This window comes from Papio anubis, chromosome 10 (genome assembly GCF_008728515.1).
Source record: "Papio anubis isolate 15944 chromosome 10, Panubis1.0, whole genome shotgun sequence".
Taxonomy (NCBI): domain Eukaryota; kingdom Metazoa; phylum Chordata; class Mammalia; order Primates; family Cercopithecidae; genus Papio; species Papio anubis.
In genome coordinates this window covers 7,259,777-7,282,608 of record NC_044985.1, presented here as the reverse complement: position 1 = coordinate 7,282,608, position 22,832 = coordinate 7,259,777, and positions in this window count along the sequence as shown.

Here is a 22,832-nt window from a genome sequence, read left to right as displayed (position 1 = left end):
ATTTGGCTAAAAGTCTATTTTGTCTGAAATTAGTATAACCATCCTTGGTTCTACTTTGGTAATTATTTGTGCAAAATTTCTTTTTCTATCTTTTCATTTTAATCTATTTTTTTTTACATCTAAAGTATGTTCTTTGTAGATACCATATGTTTGAAACCTTTTAAAAATCTATTTTGCCAATCAACAACTTTTGTCTGGGAAGCCTAAATTATTTACCTTTAAATAAATTACTAATACAGGAATAGAGGAGCACACAATTTTCCTGTTTTGTTTTTTGTTTCTATATAGTCTATAGCTTTTATTTTTGTCTAATTGTTTGCCCTTTACCATCTTCTTTTGCATTTAGTTGACTTTTTTGTTTTGATACATTTTGATTACCCTTTCATTTCTTTTTGTGTGTATCCTACAAATATTTTCTTTTTAATTAAATGGAGATAATATATTGCATCCTAAAGTCATGGAAATCTATCTTACACTGACACCACCTTAACTTCAGTGCCACGCAAAACTGGGCTTATTTACAGTCTCCCATTTAAGGCACTGATGTCACAAATTACTTCTTTATATATCGTGTACCCATTGACATAGATTTATTTATTTGTCCTTTAAATTTTGTGTAAATAAAAAGTGGAGTGAGCAAATCAAAATTATAATGATACTTTGTAATATTTGTTCATGTATTTACCTTTATTGGAAAAATTTATATTTTCATGTAGCTTTGAGTTGCTGTCTAGAGTCTTTTCATTTTAACTTGTAGGACTCCATTCAGTGTTTTTTGTAAGGCAAGTCTAGTGTTGAACCCCCTTAGATTTTGTTTGTGTTAGCATATCTTAATTTTTAAATAATAAATTTTTTGGATTTGTGAAGAATAGTTTTCTTGGATATAGAATTCTCAGTTGACTTTTTTTCCCTCAAAGAACTTTAAATATATCATACCATTATTTTCTGGCCCACAAAGTTTCTGTTAAAAATGTATTGATAATCTCATTGGAGATCTCATATATATAATGAATCACTTTTCTCTTGATGCATTCAAGAGTCTTTCAGTTTTTGGCTTTAAAGAGTTTGAATATAGTGTGTCTCAGCATGAGTCTCTTTAAGGTTATCCTACTTGGATATCATTGAGTTTACTGGATTTTTACATGTGTATTCTTTCTCAAAGTTTGAAGGTTTTTAGCCATTATTTTTTCAAATAATCATTATACTCATTTCTTTCTCTCTTCTTCTAGGATGTCCATAATGGGTATATTGCTCTGTTTCGTGGTGTTCTATAAGTCCTATAGGTTATGTTAACTCTTAATATTTTGTTATATTTGCTTCTCAGACTCAATAATTTCAAATACTTCTACACCTAGCTTGTTTTTTCTTCTGTCCACTCAAATCTGCTATTGAACCTCTTCAGTACGTTTTTCAATTCTGTAATTGTGCTTTCCAGCTCCAAAAATCTGTTTTATTTAAACAATTTCCATCTCTTTGTTGATATTCTCATTTTATTTATATATTGTTCTCCTTATTCCTTTCAGTTATTTGTCCACGTTTCCCTTTAGCTCTTTGAACATGTATAAGACAGTTATTTAAAAGTATTTTTTTAGTAAGTCTCATGCCTCTGTTTATTCAGAAACAGTTTCTTGGGATTTATTTTGCCATTTAAATAGACTATCTTTCTCTGATTTTTGGTAAGCCTTGTGTTATTTTGTTAAACACTGTACATTTAAAAATGAAAAGCCATCTCCCCCTTGTTTTAACACTGGTGGGAAATACCTCTACTAATTAGCAAGGCCTTGAAAGTTGATGTTAACCCAGTGCCAAAGTTTGAGGAAATCTTGGGTATTTTCTTTGCAGTGTTCTGTCTGGGCCTGTGTATGTTCGTATTATCTATCTATCTATCTATCTATCTATCTATCTATCTATCTTTCATTATTAATATCCCCTAGCTGATTTTAAATGTCTTAATTTCTCACATAGTCTCACCTCAGTCCCTCTTAAAATCTCAAATCCAATTTCTGTTTTTATCCAACAGTTTTCAGACATTTCAGCATCCACCACGGCCTTCTGGGGTTTCCAGACTGAAATCAAATCTATGTTTCCATTCCCCAGCAGAATTCCAAGTTAGGCAAAACAGTGGTGCTTCTAGGACAATCCACAGATTGGCCAGAATGTTGCAGATAAGTTTAATTCTACTCCTTTTGTCTTGAGGAAAAAAACTTGGAATTAGGCTACTTTCTCTTAAATGTGCACACCACGATTCCAAGAGAGTTTTGCTAGAGCAACTCAAAATTCCATGAAATGTTCTACTACTTTAGTGTGGCTTTTTCTTAATTGGGTGTTCTGTTGGTTATTGTAGATACTTGACTGGTTTTCCAGACCTCTCATAAAGTTATTTCTTAGTCACTCTGCAGTTGTTTATTGATGTGTCCATTTGAAGGCAGAGAGCTTAAAGCTTCTCAATCTGCATCTTAATTACCTGATTTGCTCCTTTTTTTTTTTTTTTGGAGGGATGGAGGACAGAATTTCGCTCTCGTTGCCCAGGCTGGAGTGCAATGGCACCATCTTGGCTCACTGCAACCTCCGCCTCCCAGGTTCAAGTGATTCTCCTGCCTCAGCCTCCTGAGTAGCTGGAATTACAGGCGCCTGCCACCATGCACGGCTCATTTTTGTATTTTTAGTAGAGATGGGGTTTCGCCATGTTGGCCAGGCTGGCCTCGAACTCCTGACCTTAGGTGATCTGCCCACCTTGGCCTCCCAAAGTGCTGGGATTACAGGTGTGAGCCACTGTCCTTGCCCCTCTCCTTTCATTTTTGAAGGTAAAGTCTCTAGATTTTAGAGATTTGAAATGATCGAGGTCACTGCTATTTTTGTTTGGATGCCTCCCTACAATTGTGATTTAATATTTTTCTTTTCTTTTTATTTTTTCATTTCAATTGTTTCACAGATTTTACTTCCATTATCTAACATTATGATATTTTGGAATGTTGTTCACTGATATGAATCTATTAATCAATTTTTCTGAATACTTTGTTACATTTTTTAGCCCAAAAAATAACTTTATACTCTGGATGAACTTGAATTATTATGCTGATAATCCACTATGCTCTTAATTCCTGGTATTTCTTTTAGAACTACTATTATGTGAAAATTTTTAATTTCTGAATAGATAACTTTTATTTATTTATTTATTTATTTTTGAGACAGAGTCTTGCTCTGTCGCCCAGGCTGGAGTGCAGTGGTGCCATCTCGGCTCACTGCAAGCTCCGCCTCCCGGGTTCACGCCATTCTCCCGCCTCAGCCTCCGGAGTAGCTGGGACTACAGGCGCCGCCACCACGCCTGGCTAGTTTTTTGTATTTTCAGTAGAGACGGGGTTTCACCGTGTTAGCCAGGATGGTCTTGATCTCCTGACCTCGTGATCCGCCCGCCTCGGCCTCCCCAAGTGCTGGGATTACAGGCGTGAGCCACCGCGCCCGGCTAGATAACTTATTAATAAATGTGTTCATTTATTTGTATACATTTATTTATTTCATCTCATCTTTCCTCCCATTATCCATCTTTAAATTTTTTTTTTTTTTTTGCTCTCATTTTCAGGGAACTTTATCTTCCGATTATCCAGTTCTGTTTTTCATTTATTCTACCGTATTTTTAATTTCTAAAAACTTTTCCAATTACTACATGTGTTTTAGCACACAGATCACGTTTTAAGTTGTCATATCTCTTAAAAATATATTTTAAAATATTAATGTTATAGTATTTAAACACCTATTTCTGGGACAGTAGAAGTTGCACTTACTTTCTCTGTTTCTTTTCTATGTTTAATAATCTATGTTATCTATGTTTACGTTTTTACAGCTTCTTGCAGTCAAATAAAGTGTGATTATCAGAATTTTGGAGCTAAGTGAAGGGGAATACTGTAGATTTCACCATGCAGTACCCACATGCATATCTAATCAATCTAATTTCAGTATGCTACCCTACCTTCAACCATACATGAAATTGCATGTCTGAACACCCTTCCAGAGAATGTATCTTTTGCCTGATAGATCTGATTGTTATTAAAGTACATTTTAGCTATTTCCACTTCTTTTTGCTCACCTCTTTACTTCCATCAGTAAGTGGCACTGACAATGCTTTCCTTTTTAAAAGAGTGCATCATGTAACTAAGTTAATTTCTCAGCTTTCTCTTAGGGTTTGGAGTGTCATTTCTTATGGATCAGCTAAAACTTGTTAGTATATGTTCTCTTCCATGTGCTATTCAAATAAACTGTTGTTTAAAAACTTTTGTTTCCCTCAAGTTTTCTGCGTCTTTTTGTAGGTATATATTTACAAAAAATCCTCTTGATACCATTAGTGGTATGTTGGGAGATTGCGATTGTAGATAAATGTGTCCAGTCTGCTCTTTCTAATCAATACACATTTTTTTTTTGTTTTCATATACTCCAAGCTGGCCTTCTTCCTCACAACTCAACCACGATTGCTCTCTGCAAGGTTGCTGAAAAATTTCATCTTGCCCACACTAAGCGTTAATTAATGTCCTTTAGAAACAGTAGTGTGTTAGACTTATTCTTAAATTTCAAGTTTGCTATGTATTCAAATTTAGATCTTAAGAAGATAAGACAACACTGTGAAGACTTGGGGTTAATTATGCATATGTAAAATTGCACACATTAGACCTGTGGTTTTGTTGTAATAAAAATAAAAAGAAATGGCAAATTCATTTTTTGGTACATATTGCATAAGAGCCCACTTTTCTAGATAAGTTGCTATATGCTAATGATAAACAAATGATCAATTTTGGAGTCCATAGCACTGAGAAAACACAACTGTATAAATATGAAATTAGGAATTCTATAGGAACTTGAAAAAATATGTCAAAATATCATAATACAAAAAGAATTTAGCACTATCTTGAAGTTAGAGAATGCTTCCTGAAGACATTTTTGTGTTGGGTCCTGAAGTATGAGAAACAATTTGCCAGGTAGACAAGAGGGAAAGAGAGAACACATGAAATGATAGGAACTGTGTTATAAAAGTATAAGATTTTTTAAATAGCAAAACTAATATTAATTTAGTATATTAATTTAAAAACATTAGGAATATTGAAAATTAAAGAATTTTATTTCTTTTTAAAACTTTTAAAAATAGTGTTCGCTCTCTTTTAGTCACATGAATTAAGAAATAGAGTGCATATCTTTTTATGTCTATAGAAACTTATATATCCTTTCTGAGTTTGGATTAGCTTTCAGAATTTTATTCTTTTTTTTTTTTTTTTTTTTTTTTTGAGACAAGAGTATCACTTTGTTGCACAGACTGGAGTGCAGTGGACTGATCTTGGCTCATTGCAATCTCCACCTCTTTGGTTCAAGTAATTCTCCTGCTTCAGCCTCCTGGGTAGCTGGGATTACAGGCATCCACCACCACACCCAGCTAATTTTTTTGTATTTTTAGTAGAGACAGGGTTTCACCATATTGGCCAGGCTGGTCTCAAACTCCTGACCTCAGGTGATCCACCCACCTCAGCCTCCCAAAGTGTTGGGATTACAGGTGCGAGCCACCACACTCGGCCTATTGCTTGTTCTTTTAATGTCTAATGACTCTTGAGAGTTCCCTTAACGTGAAGTTGTTCACTGTCATCCCTTCCTTTGAGACATCTTTCTCCTTTTTGTCACAACTGCTTTCCTCATTGATGTTGATAAAGTCACCTTCATTAAATTCTTCAGGCTACAGATTTAGTTTCTCACACGACAGAAGTATCATTTCCATGGTCAGCTATTTCTTCTAATATAACTTAATGTTTCAGTCAATCAAATTTCACTCCTAGTATTATCACATTTTGCTGTTTTTTTGTTTTTGTTTTTTCCTTTGGCTATGCTTTCATTTTTATTGGTACATTGTCTTTTTCAATTATCTATTTTTGTAAAATGTCACATGGGTTTATTACTGAGAAACAAGGCAGCAAGACAACTACACAGTTTCTTATCTAGGCACAAGCTGAATAACACGCTCAGTGATCAATTAGAGTATACTTCAGAAAACTGACCTGATTGGCTGTTGATCCTGCTGTTCATTTGTTATTTACACAGTGATGTGTGCATTCAAGAGTGAGCAGGGAAGTTTGTACTTCATGCAATTACTCACTGTTAATATATGATGGTAATTGCAATTCGAACCATGTGGATGGGGACTCATGGTGTTAAACTAAACTGTGGTAACTGAAACTGCTTGCTCACTTCATATCAAGTGAAGAGGGCCTCTAGAAATATTCAAAGGAGCTAGAAATGCATACATAAACAGAAGATGGAGGTGTGGGAGGGTGCACTTAAGGAAGTACCAACTCGCTGCTTGGATTTTGGGACACCATTATAACCATTTTCAGTTATTTTCAGTAGCTCTTGCTCTTACACGGGGTATAGAACACGTATGCCTAGGGATGTCCACTTTACACAGTACTTTATATGTATTTTATAACTTTTAACCTGAAATTAAATGTAGGCCTGTGTGACTAGCTTTCATATTAATGAGTTGCCAATAGTTTTAAACACAAAAATCACAACAAATTATAACACTTATGATAGTGAAATATTATCACCTACAAAAATTGTATTTTATGTTAGATGGCACTACTTAAATAACTGGTATATTTGTAACAATCAGAAACAAAGCACAGATATAAAAGTATTTAGTTTATAAGTGGACTCTGACAACACTTTCTATGGCTATTTCTGAGATTCTCCTGGCAGTTGGGGTTTCCATCTGACTTCTTGCTTTTAAGGGGCTCCTACCTATGTAAAGAGAAAAGGAACCCTCTGGGGGGACAGGCCTTTTAGCTGAGCTTCTCCCTTCAATAGAAAGTGAAGCATTTTTGTTGTTGTTACTGTTGCTGTTGATTTAGGTCTTTTGAATTGATGCTTTTGAAAGACCTCAGGAAAGCTTATATTCTCCTCTAAGTAGCTCTGCAGGCTTCTTGAATTCCAACCAAGGCAAAGTGTTGAAAGAGATGTGAGATCAAGAGCTTCCCCATTCATTTTAGAAGATTTAGCCCAAAGCTAACACACAAGCAAGAGAAAGAGAGAGGAGGGTGCCTGCAGCTGTGTTGTTGTCGGCCTGTCAATCATTAGCAGCTGTGATCCAACCTCAAAAGGAAGACTTGGGTCAGAAAATGCCCCAGAGCTGGTATTCCTAATGATTTTTGAATTTAGAGTTGAGAATGCAAGCGATTCCATTTACTCATATGACGCCAACAGGAGAAGAAAAAAATGAACTCAAAGTGTCAATTCAGAGTGATTATTTTAAAAAAGCACAGATTGGATCAATTAGACTACAAATTTTGGTGTTTTTTCCCTTACATTGTTTAGAAATATCATCTGGAGAGAAAGAAAAAAAAAAAACTGAAAAGAAATAACCTTAAAGGGTAATTTGAAAATAAATGGACTTTGATGGGTTCTGCACAAACAAGTCAACATTTATGATTTGCTCATTTGTCACTCTGGACTCAGTTTTTTTTTATTATTTTTAACCGTGCCTTGATATTTAATAGTTGTGCGTTCCTGAACTGAATCTGCAGACAGGTATAAATAAATAAAGGAACAAAATGCTAACATTTGCCTAACCAATGGCCCAGAAACCATCGCCTTGGCCAGACCGTTAAAATTATGAAACACATGATGTGTTTTTCATTTCCATTCCGGAGCACAGTGTCCTCTCATATTTTCTCATCATAGTTTTCTACGTGGCTATTTCTGGCCTTTCTATATGTCTTCTTAGCAAATTAGCATTCACCTTTTTTCATCACTTGAAAGAAGGTGGCAAATCAGCATTTCTCTCTAAATAAATTGTAACTGAGAGTGTAAAGCAGTATCTTTTTTTTTTTTTTTTGCTGTTTTATTTCTTTATTATAACACCTAAAAGATAGCATCCTATGAAAACTTTGGAATCCTTTTTTTAGGAGGTACTCTTTTTTAATTATAACTTTCTATGATTTTCAAAGGCTTTGTTTTATACATTTACTGAGACTGGCATCTTTTTCTATTTTTTCTAGCCTTTTATACAAGCATATCTTTTATTTTAGAAAAATTAAAATTTTATTTCAAAGGCTATATTTGAAGCAAGAGAATTGCCAGGAAATCATTAAATATTTCAGGATTTTTTATGTCCTGAATTTTATGCTTTTTCCATTACTGCAGTAATTAAATGAGTTTCTCTGTGTTTTTATTTTCACATCTAGTTAGAAAGTTTACATTGTGAAAAGGACATGCCCTCTAAGATGGTTTTTAATAAATAACTGATATTAATGGAGAAACAGAGATACACCTCAAGTATGGTGACTTCTCATGTATTCCTCTTTATTTGCTAAGAAATGAGTGACGAAAAAACTGAAAATTTTTTTTTTTTGGAAATGCTGCTGCCAAACCTGATGAGACCAGATCTTCAACTTGGTTCCATAAACTAATTTGTCAGCAACCCTGCACCAGGGCTTGATAAAATTCGTGGGAATTGGAAGTTAAGTAAGAGACAAGAGCAGGGAGAGCTAGTTAATAACTGATTACAGATCAGTGTCTATAAAAGTGCTATAAGTGAAAGATCAGGAGAAATCACACAGAGAGACCTCCTTCTCTCCACAGATAAACAACTATTCTGATTTCTTAAAGTCACAGATTAGTTTCAACTTTCCTGGAACATCATGGGAATAGAAGCAGACGAGATGCACATTTGAGTCTTGAACAATGAGGAAGTTAGGGGAGCCAACATCCTGCAAAATAAAAAATCTGAGTATAAATTTTGACTACCCTAAAACTTAACTACTAATAGCCTATTGTTGAGCAAAAACCTCATGGATAACAAACTGTTGATTAACACATATTTTGTATTATACATGTTATATACCATATTCTTACAATAAAGCAATCTAGAAAAAAGGAAATGTTATTAAAAACCATAAGGAAGATAAAATAGATTTATTATTAAGTGGAAGTGGATCATAATATAGGTCTTCATCCTCATCATCTTCATGTTGAGTAGGCTGAGGAGGAAGAGGAAGAGGAGAGGTTGGTCTTGCTGTCTCTGCCTTCTAAAGAGACAAGAGATGGAGGAGGTGGAGAAGGTGAAAGGGGAGGCAGGAGAAGCAGGTACACTCAGTGTAACTTTGTGAAAATAGATCATAACTTTTATCTAACCTTTCTGCTTTTTCATTTCTCCAAAAATATTTCTATATGGTACTAATTCTTTCACCATTTCCTTTAATTTCAGTACCCACATAATACAAGGGTCCATGTCACAAAAGAAGTCAAAAGTCGGAAGCCTTGTGCCAAATTATCTAATGTTAATTTGTTTCCTAGCATTGCTTATTCTACATCTTCTTCCTCATCGTCTGGCACTGATTCTAAAGCCCTCGTCAAGTCTTCTGTCAATTCCTTTTGTGTGGTGTCTATTAATCCTCAAGTTTCTCCAAGAACTGTTTCTTAAAATATTTACTCATGTCCCCCTTCACCTTTTTGTCACATCCACAATCTCTTTCATGAGTTCCTTGATTGGCTGAGTCATAAATCCTGTGAAGTCATGCGTAACACATGGGTAGTTTTCTCCAGCAGTAATTTGCTTTTTCAGACCTGACGGCTTTCATAGCTTTTCTAAAACATATAACAAAGATGGTATTTTCGATTCATTAATCCTTTCAGACTTTCATGATATTCTCTGTATCATGGTTCTCTTCCATAATACTGACAATCCTTTCCATAGGGTACCACCTCTAATGAGCCTTAATGGTCCTTAGGACCCCCTGATCTACAGGCTGAATTACAGATGTTGTGTTTGGGGCAAATAGATCGCTTTGATGTCTTTGGTGCTGAAATCAGAGTTCTGATTGGCCACGGGCATTGTCCAATATCAAAAGAACTTTAAAGGGCACTGCCTTACTGGTAAGATATTTTCTGACTTCAGGGACAAAGCATCAATGGAATCTATCCAGAAAAAGGATTCTCATTGCCAAAGCCTTCTTGTTGTACAATGAAAAGACTGACAGCTGGTGTTTATCTTTTTACTTTAAGGCTCAGGAATTAACAGCTTTACAGTTAAAGGCAGTCCTCATACACCCCACTGCATTTGCACAATAGAGTTAGCTTATCCCTTCCTGACTTAAATCCTGGTGCTCACTTCTCTTCCTTACTGATAAATGCCCCTTGGGGCATTTTTCCCCCAGAATAGAGCATTTTTGTCTGCACTATAAATCTATTCAGGCAGATATGTATCTATTTTCAATGATTTTCTTAATGTTGTCTGGGAATTCTTCTGCTGCCTCCTGGTTAGCAGAACCTCTTTCTCCTATTATCTTGACATTGTTTAAATCCAAGCCTCTTTCTAAAATTATCAAACCATCCTTTGCTGGCATTAAATTCTCTAGCTATAGGTTTTTCACCTGTCTTTTAGTTCGTCATATCACAGCTTGGCTTTTTCTCAAATCATATTAAAGTCTAATATATATGCCTTTGTTATAGTAACCTGGGACCCACATAAAAGCTACATTTTCAATACAAGATAAAAGGCATTTTGCAAAAACTGCAATTTTTTTATGCCTGCTGGTGCAGCTGTAAAATGGCAGGCAACCACAACTGTAGAACTCAATCTATGTTGTAATCTAAACTGTGGAACTAATCTAACATATCAAGCAATCCAACTTTTTTTTTTTTTTTTAAATAATGCCATGACTTTTTCTAGGCTTCTTGGATGCACTTCCAGCACCATTAGTGACATTGCATATGGGTCCCAATGTATTTTTCAAGGTTCATAGTACTGTACTAAACATGGTAAAAATATGCAAGAACTGAGAGAGGTCACATTTTACAGTGACATGCAATTTACTGGAGAGATGACCTGCTCATGAGGAGATAATTAATATTATATGGCATTTTAAACCAATACTCACCACAATTGCAAGAGGAGGGCCCTACAAAATTATAGTACAGCATATATTACAGTTAATTTTATGCAGTTATGATTTGATACTGCATTTTATGTTTGTTTATATGTCTCTTTATTGCAAATGATGCCATGTAGTCTGCAAGTGTGTGCATACATTTTAATAAATTTTGACATTTTATAATATGATTATTTTATGGTAGTAAGTATACAGTAGACTAGTATCTATAGATATTTTATGCATTAATGACATACCTAACTTTTTCATAATTTTAAAAAATATTTCTAGACTATGTGGTTTGTGGGGGGGTTTTTCAAATTGTTGTACATCTCCAAAAATTTCTCTAACATATTTAGTGATAATTTTTTTTTAATAACCCATGCAGTTCAAACCTGTGTTGTTATCTGGACTCTGATATCCTATGTTCTTCAGAGAATCATGTTTTTGAGGCTTATTTGTGTTGTCACATGTATTGAAACAATTTATTTTTATTGCTGCAGAGGATGCTTTATTGTATGAATATATACTCTAGTGTCCTGTTACTAGGTATTTAGGTTGTTTCTAGTTTGGGTGTGAGAACTGCAGAATGCTTAGCAAATATCAACCTTGCTCATACCTCTGCTCTAAGAGATGACCAAACTCTAGCATGACTTCTAGCAGCACAAGGACAGGTCCCTAGGATGACCCCAGCCAACATTAAAATGCTTGCCTGAGAAAGCTCAGTGCAACCAACAGAATTTACTGCTTGCTCTGTATGCTCCTGATTCTCTTCATTAGAGCATTTACTAAAGTTACAATTGTGAATTCTTCCTCAGTTCTTTTGAAACTTATATGTATCACTACCACTCAAGCTTGTCTTTCTTAAGGACTTTAAAGCCATTCTTTTGTTGAAATCATAAGGAAGGCTAGGGCCTCTGTTTTCCCATCTCTGTGGGAGGAAAAAAATCCCAATTTTAATCATATCGAGTTTGCAGTCACAACTGGCCTAATCACATTTACATCGACCAACCCTTTGGAATTTTTCACATGAGCCTCACTCTCTCTCCCCTTCCCTCCTTTGGTCTCCTTTTAAAATGCCCAAATTGGAAAGAAGCTGAAATCTTTCTCCTACTCTCAGTAGTTATTGAATAAAATCTCTTTTCATTGCTTTAACTAATGTCTAGCTTTGTTTAATTTTGATTGGGTTTTATGAATACAGTAGCTATAATCATTTTGGTAATAGTCTTTATGTGATGTATTTTAATATTTTGGGAAAATATCTAAAAATAGAATTTCTAAGACATAAGGTAGATATACGTTTAATTCTCTGAGAAACTCTCCTACTGATTTTCATAGTGATTCTCCTGTTTTACACTTAACACAGGAATGCATGAGAGTTCAAATTGCCCTACAACTCATTTGACATTTGGTATTGTCAGTCTTTCAAATGTAAGCCATTCTAATAATAGGTACTGGTATCACGGTGAAGTATTTAATGGTCATTTCTCTCATAATTAATGATTTTGAGTATTTTTATTTGCTTCTCGACCCTTTATCTGTCTTTCTTTGAAAGTGCCTATGCGAGTCTTTTGCACATTTTTGTTGGTTGTGCATCTTTTGCTTTTGTTCTTATTGAACTATAGGAATTGTTTATATAGAATATATAGAATCCTCTTTTCAGACACAAATATTTTCTTCCAGTCTATAGTTTGCCTATTCATTTTCTTTATAGTGTCATTTGATGAACAGACATTTTTAATTTTGATAAAATCAATTTTATCATATTTTCCTTTGTGATTAGTTTTGTCATTCCCAAGAAATATTTTTCTACCCTAAGGTTCTTATAAAAATAGTAACTTATACGATATTCCAGATAATTTTATAATTTTAACTTCTACATTTAGATCTAGCATTAAATTGGACTTAATTTTTGTGTGTGATATGATTATAAGCCAGTTTTCTTTATTTTCTCATCATTATAGGTTGAAAAGATTTTGCTTTCCTTAATAATTGTTTCAGACTCTCGGTTGACAAATAACTGACCGTGTAAGTGTGAAGTTATTTGTAGATTTTTCCATTGTGTTCAAATGACCTATGTATTTAACTATCTTTAAAACAATATTATACTGTGTTGGTTATTGCAGTTTTACAATAAGTGTTGAAATAAGATTGTACACATTTTCTAATCTTTTTTTTCCCTTTTAAAATATTTTGTAAAACAAAGTTGTTTGCACTTCCACATAAACTTAAGAATTAACTTGTAATTGTCTTTAAAAACTCTGTAGTTTTGATTGAAATTTTATAGAGGAAAATGGACTTCTTAACAATACTAAAGTTTCTCATGTATAAACATGATATCTCTCTTTGCTGATTAAGGTCTTCTTTAATTTCTCTTAGTATTGATTTATAATTTGCTATATAAAAAGTCACATTTTATTTAAAAATTTTAATGTTTCTGTGTGAATTTGGTGGTTTTATAAATATTATTCATTTAAATTTAAATTTTATTTTTTACTAATTTATTGCTAGTGCATATATATGAAACAATTTTATAATGACCTTCTATATTGCAGCATTGCTAAATTCACTGAACATTTGTAACATTTAAATGTAGTTTGACTTTTTGTTTTCCAATCTGTTTGTGTTCAGAATTTTCTTCTATTTTATTGAGGTGTACTACTTGTACAATGGTAAAAATAAACAACTGTCTTTCTTCCTAATACTATGGCTAAAAACATGCAGTCTTATAACTTAAAGTATGTTAGCTATGGAGTTTCCAATAGATGTTCTTTTCAAGTGGAGAATATTTACATCTATTTTTAGTTTGTGCGTGTGTGTGTATATATATATGTGTGCATACATATATTTTATAAATATATATCTGTGTGTGTGTGTGTGTGTGTATATATATATATATATATATTTTTTTTTTTTTTGAGACAGAGTTTCACTCTGTTGCCCAGGCTGGAGTGCAGTAGTGTGATCTCAGCTCACTGCAACCTCTACCTCCCAGGTTCAAGTGATTCTCCTGCCTCACCCTCCCAAGTATCCGATACTACAGGCTTGTGTCACCACAGCTGGCTCTATGTTTAGTAGAGAGGGGCTTTCACCATGTTGACCAGGCTGGTCAGGAACTCCTGGTCTTAGTAATCTGCCTGCCTCGGCCTCCCAAAGTGCTGGGATTACAGGCATGAACCACCACACTCAACCAGTTTTTTTGAATGTTTTTAACGGGGAATTCATTTTGCATCTCACCAAATTTTTTTTCTGCATCTCTTGAGATAATTATATGATTAATTGATTTTTGAATGCTCAACTGAATTATTGAAATAAACCTCACTTAATCATGATGTATATTTTGCATATATTTAAAATTTAATTTTAAATTGTATACATAAAATACATCATGATTAAGTGAAATTTATATATGTTTTACATTTTAAATATAATATATATTTATATAGATAATATATATAATATTTTTATATATTTAAAATGTAAAAATTGCAAATTAATTCTTAAGTTTATATGAAAGTGCAAACAACTATATACATGTAACTATATATATAACTATATATATGTCACTACATATATATATGTAACTATATATATATATATATATATATGCAACCAGAAAGTTAATTTGCTAATATTCTGAAACAATGAATTGAGATCTTTCTAGTCTGGCTTGATTGAACACATAGTTTCTCAAGTTCAGTGTTATCTCTAGGGATTGCTCCTGCTAATGCATTGAGGTTATTATTTCTTCAACCTCAAGTAGTTTCTTTTCACAGATACGCAGTTCATCACTCAGCCATAAATGACAGGGGGTCCCTCTACAAACTTCTCATGCTCTCTCTGTGCAGCTCCATCCTTTGCTACTTTGTCTTGCAAATTCTGGCTGGAATAGTCCCTGGAAGCCCAAACGGAACATTACTGGCAACAGTTTTGTCTCCTTCTCACTATGCTGTGGTTGGAAACTTTCTCCTAAAAATAAATTGGAGTAATTATAGTGCTCTCTTATTTGTTTCTTTATCTTAAGAATCATTATTGTGTACTTTCTATAAATAAACATCTGAAAATCATTGTGTCATACGATATTATTCAGTTTTCTAGTTCTGATAGCAACAGGGTGATTTCAATTTCTGTATTCCATCAGGGAAGTCACTAAATTTATGTATAAGTCCTGTTACCTATCAAGGATATCAAAAGAATATAATTAATTTGTATGTAAGAATTTGTCTTTCTAGATTTGCAAACTCAAATGCCTTTAGGATCTTGATAGAGAAAAATGTGCAAATTGGAAAGGTATAAAACTACTAGGATGTGATTGAACTGTGGCTAAACAGTGCATCCCTCAACAAAATAATCTTTTTAAAAATGCTTATGCTGCTATTAAAACAATAGCAACAAAAACAATTACAACAGCAACAACCATAGAAAACCTGTACCTGTAGCTCCTAGTTTACGAGCAAATGAAAATTAATCATTTCAGAAATGAATGATTTTCAAAATCATTCCATGAGAACCCAGTTTAAATTTGGTCTGGATTCTGTTAACTCTTCTCTAATTTTCTATTATAGACACTCTCATATTTTGTGCTAAAGAAAGACTAAACTATGTGGGACTCCTGGAAATAGCTCTTATGTCTGTCAGCCTCAAATGTGATCTGTCTTGTTCTTGGACAACCAAACTGTCTTTGCTTCTTGATAATTATATACTCTATCTAAAAGTCTTCACTAGCTAAATGCTAACTCTTCTAATGATTTCTTTTTCCAAACTCCCAGACAGATTTAAGGAATTCTTTAATCTTGTGTTTTACTGCTGAACCTTGTAGTTTCCTCCTTTTGTCAAATCTTATTTTATTGTAATAGCTTTTCCACAAAATAGTCTCATGGTTTGGATTTCACAAAGATGGAGATTGTGTGTTTATCTCTGAACACTCAGTGCTTGCTATTATATCTAACGGAAAAGCAGTTAGCGAATGTGTACTTAATGAATGAATGTTTAAATGAACCAATGAATTAATTTGATTTTCGACCCCACTGCTAGTAGTTTCTCTGTACTTTCTGGGAAAATCAAACTGACAACCTAATACAATTACAATTTGATAAAATATATCCAAAGACCTTGAAATGCTTGTGCTATATTGAGAATCAAATGGATTAGAGAAAGTTCTGTATAATAGCATACACTGCCTTGAGGAATGCATTATTTTAGTCTCTTGACCTTATAAGGAATTCACATTATAACAAATCAAAGGTTCCGGTCATACATCTGTAACTCGCCTCCATTACTTCATATGTCTAACTTTCATTCCCTACAACACAAAAGGGTAGGTAGTGGGTTGCATTCTGCCACCTGCCTCAAAGATATGTAAACATCATAACTCTGAATCAGTGAATATGATCTTTTTTGGGAAAAGGAATTTTGTAGATGTAAGGAAATAAAGAATTTTCAGACATGGTCATCATGGGTTATTCAGTGGGCCCTCAATCCAATCCACTGTATCTTATAAGAGAGAGAAGATGAGAAGGTACAGACATTAAGGAGAATGCCATGTGAAGATAGAGACAGAGATTGGAGTTATGCTGCCAAGGAATATCTGGAGCCACCAGAAGCCGGAAGAGGCAAGGAAGGATTCTCCACTGGCATCTTCTGAGGGATGCCAACAGGTTGTTTGACTTCTCACCGTCAGAACTATGAGAGAATAAATGTGTATTGTATTAAGCCACCAAATTTGTAATAATTTATTATATAATTCCTAGGAAAGTAATACAGAATCTAAGAATGGGGTAGATATTTAAAAGAAGACGGGCCAAGATTAAAAAGCAGAATACGCTGCCACTCTCTCGATAATTATCCCTCCTTTCTCAGTGCGTTTCCTCATTTGTAAAATGAAGAAACTAACTAGATGATACTGAAATTGCTCTAACATATTCTCTAATTTCCCAATGTAATGATGAAGACGATGATTTCAGTTCTTCCTCCAATATAACCTGAGTAACGCTTACTGCAATTTACATTGAAGTTATTTTTCTATTTTAAAGAACGAATGCATTCCGTCCTTTGTCTGACATTTAATCACGTGGATGTAAGGTATCAGATTCCTGTCTGGCTCATCTATCTCTATGTGTGCTTGTATCTTTCCATTCCAATGTACAGGTAACAAGTATATCTTAAATTGTATCTATTTAGGTATTTGCTAATCCTGTATCAAGACCAATTTTATAAGTCGCCATTTTGTCAAGGAAGTAGATGTCCACAAATATCAGAGAAAAGTATATACATCCCTTTGGTGAACATTCTTAGTGACCAAATACTCCGATCGCTGTTCATGGTACAATGATCTAACAGTGCCTGCAGGGGAACTTTCCCTTCATCTCTTGCAAAAAGGTGGCACCGACAACACTGGTAAACAAGAAGAGATATATTAAAGGCCAGAGATTGCACACAAATGCACAGAGACATTTCTATTCACACATACACATTTGTCATAAGGATACATTCTTTTTAGCTCTTTTTAAAATGATTACCTTTCAGAGCAGAACTGAACGGTGGTCATCATTTATAGAATGACTACATATAGAATGCTTGCTGTTTATGTGTTTATAACGGCATCTATATGTCTGTATATTGTGACTCTGACCTTTCAGAACTCATACTGAGAAACAAGAGCAATATTTGAGGAACTTTGAAGTTATGTTCCTCTGATTTTAACGTCTGTGTTTTCTTTTAATCTATCTCACAGGCTGCTTAGTTGATTCAAGAGAAAACTATGAGTAGGGAGAAAAGTTAAAACCCAGTCCCACAGATTAATCCAATAAAGAATAGAAAGGAAAATTTAATTTCAAATTTTCTTAATTAGAATTACACAAGTCACTGCGCCCCAATTCCAGAGTTTCTGAGGTCTAGGGAAGGCTCAAGAATCTGTGTTTCTATTAAGTTCACAACTGATGCTGATGCCGCTGGTCTGAGTGAAATACATGGAGAACCACTGACAACAACCTCAGAGAACACGGGTACACTTCTGAATATGCTTGAGACCTTAAGATGTCAATATGGTAGTGGTTTTAGCTTGGACAGGGCATCTAAAATGTGATATAAGTGCTAGGTCTTACCCATCCAGAAAGCAAGAGTTGAGGTTGTTGATACATTTCGATCTCAGGCAAGTGTCATGTAAGGAACTAGGGTTGGACTGAATCTGTACTAATGAGGTAAGGGGCATTGACTCGAAGTCCAGGTGGGAAATATTGGGGAGGGAAGACGTGTTTGAAATAAACCTGGGGGCCTGAAAGGTTCTACTCCTTCTGAGTGGAGGTAAGTGTGGCACATAATCTTTTAAATATACAAAGGACAGAAACACTGCCAGAACATAAAACTGAATGCTCAGTACAACAAGGGAAAACATCTAAAGCGAACTCATCCTGCAAATTGCAAACTTTCCTATGAGTGATCCTTACAAGGAAGCTTAACTTTCAGGGGTTTATCTTGATTTCTTTTGGTAAGACGCTAGGGATTAGAGTTAGAAGGTGGATTCCAAATGCAATATTTTCTCTCCTTATCAATTTGCTGGTCTTGGTCACTTTGCTTGATCTCGCCTATCTTTCGGTAATAAATAAAAACTCCCTCTGCAATATAATTTATGAATTAAAGGAATTATCAAATATAGTAAGATACAAAGGCACTTTTAGAAGTTTTATAGGAGTAACTGTAATTTTATTTTATTATTTAGCCAGGCCTGTGCATGAGTGTTTATAAATACCAGCAGTTAGGGTAAGTAACTATAGCTACAACCACAGGGTGAACGTATTAGTTTTTTCTTGCTTTTTTATACTGAGAAGAGAGAAGATTAAGGACAGACATTTTGTAGTTTATTTTCCCCCCATTCCCAGTTTTCACGAGGAGTCAATATCATCCTTTAGTGGAGTAATAAAATCAACATGACATTTACAATTTACCAGGCAAGCCAAAGTACCTTCCTAGGGGTGTTTCAGTAATGAAATACTGTCATTCACGTCATCAATCTCAAAATCAAATTGAAGGCCTAGGGGAAAGTATCCCTGAAGAATTCACATTTTTCATGTTGCATATATGTATAATACAATAATTTTTAAAGCAGAGGCAATTTTTTCCCTGGGTGTCATAAAAAAGGGAAAGAAGGTAAAATGAAATGAGCCTGAAAAGTCCCGTGTTCAGCATCTTCCAATTTACATTTCTATGGTCTGTTTACAATGGTTTGGAATCTTTCACTGCAAAATAATTGGTATTTTCTTTTATAAGGTAGTTTTCTGCTTCTTCTAATGATTCTCATCTTGTTAGTGATGGTTGAAAACAGGTTCCAAAACAGGCGATTCCATAGCTTTGTTCTTTTTCACTTGAGTGAGTCCCTTACGATTCTGCACAGCGTAAGCATTTGACACCTATCTTCCAAAATCACAAGGCTAGCAACAGCAGACAACAAACACATGCTCCGTACTATTTCATCCAATCCTTTTGTGAAGGATTCTGAATAAATAAGGGGCCCGTTGAATGACCTGCCTTCATATGCTTCAGAGAACAGGGTAATTCTCTCACTGTTCGAAGGTACAAAACCACTGAAAACGATTTTGGAGTGTCTCATGGTAACACAGGGAGGAAAGGAGACTGTTCTTTTCTTCTTTTCTAGATCTGCCCACGGTTGGTGTCTGAAGAAATTTTCCATTTCTGAAACTTTAGTACTGACAGAGTAAAATGAAAGGGAAAAGAGAGAGAGCCTGCCCTTGAGTTGCTCTTAGATACAACAGAATTCTCTTAGTTTACCAATGTTTCTAATATTATTTGATAATATTCTTAGGCTGAAAGATATATGTATACACAACCCTGGAACTTTAGTGAATGCTACTTTTATTGTACGAAAAGAAGGGAACAAAACATATGTTTAAAATATAAATTATTAGTGTTAACTTTTCTCAGTTAATTTTTATGGGATGCCTAAATGGAATTATAATCATCATTCCTTCCTATGTATTCATTATACCCTTTTCTAAAAAGGACATCACAGTCTAAAAACCCTACCTCCCCTCCTATTTTGAAATACCAGGAGTTAGGATAAGTCACTATAGCTACAACCATGTCATCCTGAACCACGTCATCCTCCTGCAGTCTCAGGTCAAACTCCTCATCTTTACCTTCAGAGGAATTATCTTCTACATTTAAAATACTTATTCTTGCTCACATTTAAGTGGTAAAAATTAAGTGATAAAAAGGGTCCACAATGAGAGGCAGTCCCCTTGTTCATCCATCTGTTCTCCCAGTCAGGATCCTTAGAAGAGACCAATTTTTATTTTTGAACACTCAATAAATAGTTATTAATTTTATTATGGTTGAGGCACTTCTCCATTCACTCACTCAAAAATATTACTTGAGTCACAAATATGACAGCCCTTGTACTAGGCACTAGTGATTTGAATTTGAAATAGACAGAAAGCAGACATGGTGGTTAAAAGCTGCAGATCATTAGTTTTCAGGCAGCTGATGTGAAGGGTTAGATCTCTCCCTGCCCCAATCTATTTGAGACTGGTGCTATTTTGTGCAATATAGTATGAAAATAAATAAATAAAAGTTACAAACCAAACATGTAATTATTATATTCAACAGACAAAACCATCACTGTCAAATTGCTAGGCAAGTTTCTAAGCCCTTATTCTCCATTTGCTCATCAAGACAGGTAACTTGAAATTTCTGGACCGAAAAAGCACAGAAACTACATTTGAGAAGCATCTCTATAGGTTATGAGACACAAACACAGCTGGGGAACACTTTCTTCTAATTCCTCTTACCTTTTAGTATGTCTCCACCAGCACCTCTCAGGCTGCTGAGGACTGCCCTTCTCTTCAGAGGTAGGCTTGCTAGGTCATTAAAACGAGGGATGCATTCAAGTGAAGACTTTCAGATGGGACTCAGGAAGGTCTCCTGGTGGTGGAGCCTGGCACCGTTCTGTTAGGGATTCACGGGCAATGGAAGCAGACACTTCTCATCAACTGCAAAGAATATAATTGGTACCTTCATTTTTTCCTTCATGAACTTCAGTAATTATACAGATTTTTTAATGAAATTTGAAAATATAACTTGCTAAAACGTTGTCTCCTTTTCCTCCATTTCCAAATGTATACTTACATCTCTACCTTTTCTTTTTCTTTTAGCTACCTTCATAACATAACACACACATATTCGTGGAGATTGTACACATATATACTTAAGCCTATATTTCTCATTCCATCAATTTAATGTCTCAACTTCTTTTATGCATTGGCATATATTAACATCTTAAATTATCTAAAGCCCATTCATTCTCTACTTCTACGTGTTGACTTTTGTGGGCTGCATATTCATATTATAAGGATGTCACTATAGTCTGCTCTGTAAACTACATAAAGTTTAATACTTTTAATTTTTGTTTTAAAACATGATGAAATTACTAAGCATTTGGGGAAGTGGAGTAAGATGTAAATAGGTCATGCCCAGTCTCCAACTCCCAGTTTACTTACACAGAAGACCGTGATTTTCAGATGAACTGAGGTAAATAATATCTCACTGGGGAGTGCCAGACGATCGGTGTTGGTCAGTTGTTGCAGCCCCACCAGCGAGTTGAAGCAGGGCGAGGCATCGCCGCACCTGGGAAGCAAGGGGAAGTGGAACTTTTCCCAGCCAGGGGAACTGAGACACACAACACCTGGAAAATCGGGGTAACTCCCACCCCAATATTGCGCCTTTTAAGCAAACAGGCACACCCAGGAGATTCATATATCCCACACCTGGCCGGAGGGTCCCATCGCTTCACGAGCCTCATTGCTACAGTACAGCAGTTCAGATCTACCCAAAGCAAGTGCAGCAAAGCAGGTTGGGGGAGGGCCATCAGCCATTGCTGGAGAGGCTTAAGAGAACAAAGTTGCTACAAGCTCCAAATCAGGTGAGCCTCACAGCAGCTCATGAAACCTTGCCTGTCTCTGTGTATTCCACCTCTGGGGACAGGGCCAGCTACACAACAACAACAACAACAACAGCAGCAGAAAAACTCTGCAGACGCAAACGCACTCTGTCTGGACAGCTTTAGGTGAGCAGGATCTCCCAACACGGAGGCTGAGATCTGAGAACGGACAGACTGCTCGTCAAGTGCAACCCTTGACCCCTGAGAGTAGAAGATAGTTATGTATTGGCTATGTCTGCTAGGTGTCGCAAACTGAGAGGTTCCAAGTCAGAGAGGTTCTAGTTACAAACCAAACATGTAATTATATTCAACAGACAAAACTATCACTGTCAAATTGCTAGCAAGTTTCAAGCCTCTTGATCATTTGCTCATCAAGACAGGCAGAATTTGAAATTCTGGACCGAAAAGTTGTTGTAGAAACTACATTTGAGAAGTTGACTTAGAAAGGTGAGACACAAACACAGCTGGGGAATACTTTCCAATTCTCTACTTTTAGTATGTCTCACCCAGTACTTTCCTGCTGCTGGAGGACTGCCTTCTAGAGGTAGGCTTGCTAGGTCACAAAAACGAGGGATGCATTCAAGTGGTAAGATTTCTTAGATGGAATTCCAGGAAGGTCTCCTTGCGGTGGAGCCTGGCACCAAGTTCTGTTAGAACATCTACCGGTACGGTAGGGAAGCAGACACTCTTTCAATACCAACTGCAAAAGAATATAATTGGTACCTTCATTTTTCCTTCTTCATGTATCCTGCAGTAATTATACAGATTTTTAAAGAATGAAAATATAACTTGCTAAACGTTGTCTCCTTTCCTTCAATTTCCAAAATGTATACTTACATTCTAATTTCCTTTTTCTTTTCTTTTAGTTACCTTCATAAATATAACAATAATACATATTCGTGTGAGATTGCGGCTGCTCATATATATACTTGGGGTTTATATCTCTCATTCATCAATTTAATGTTCCAACTTCTTTTATGCAA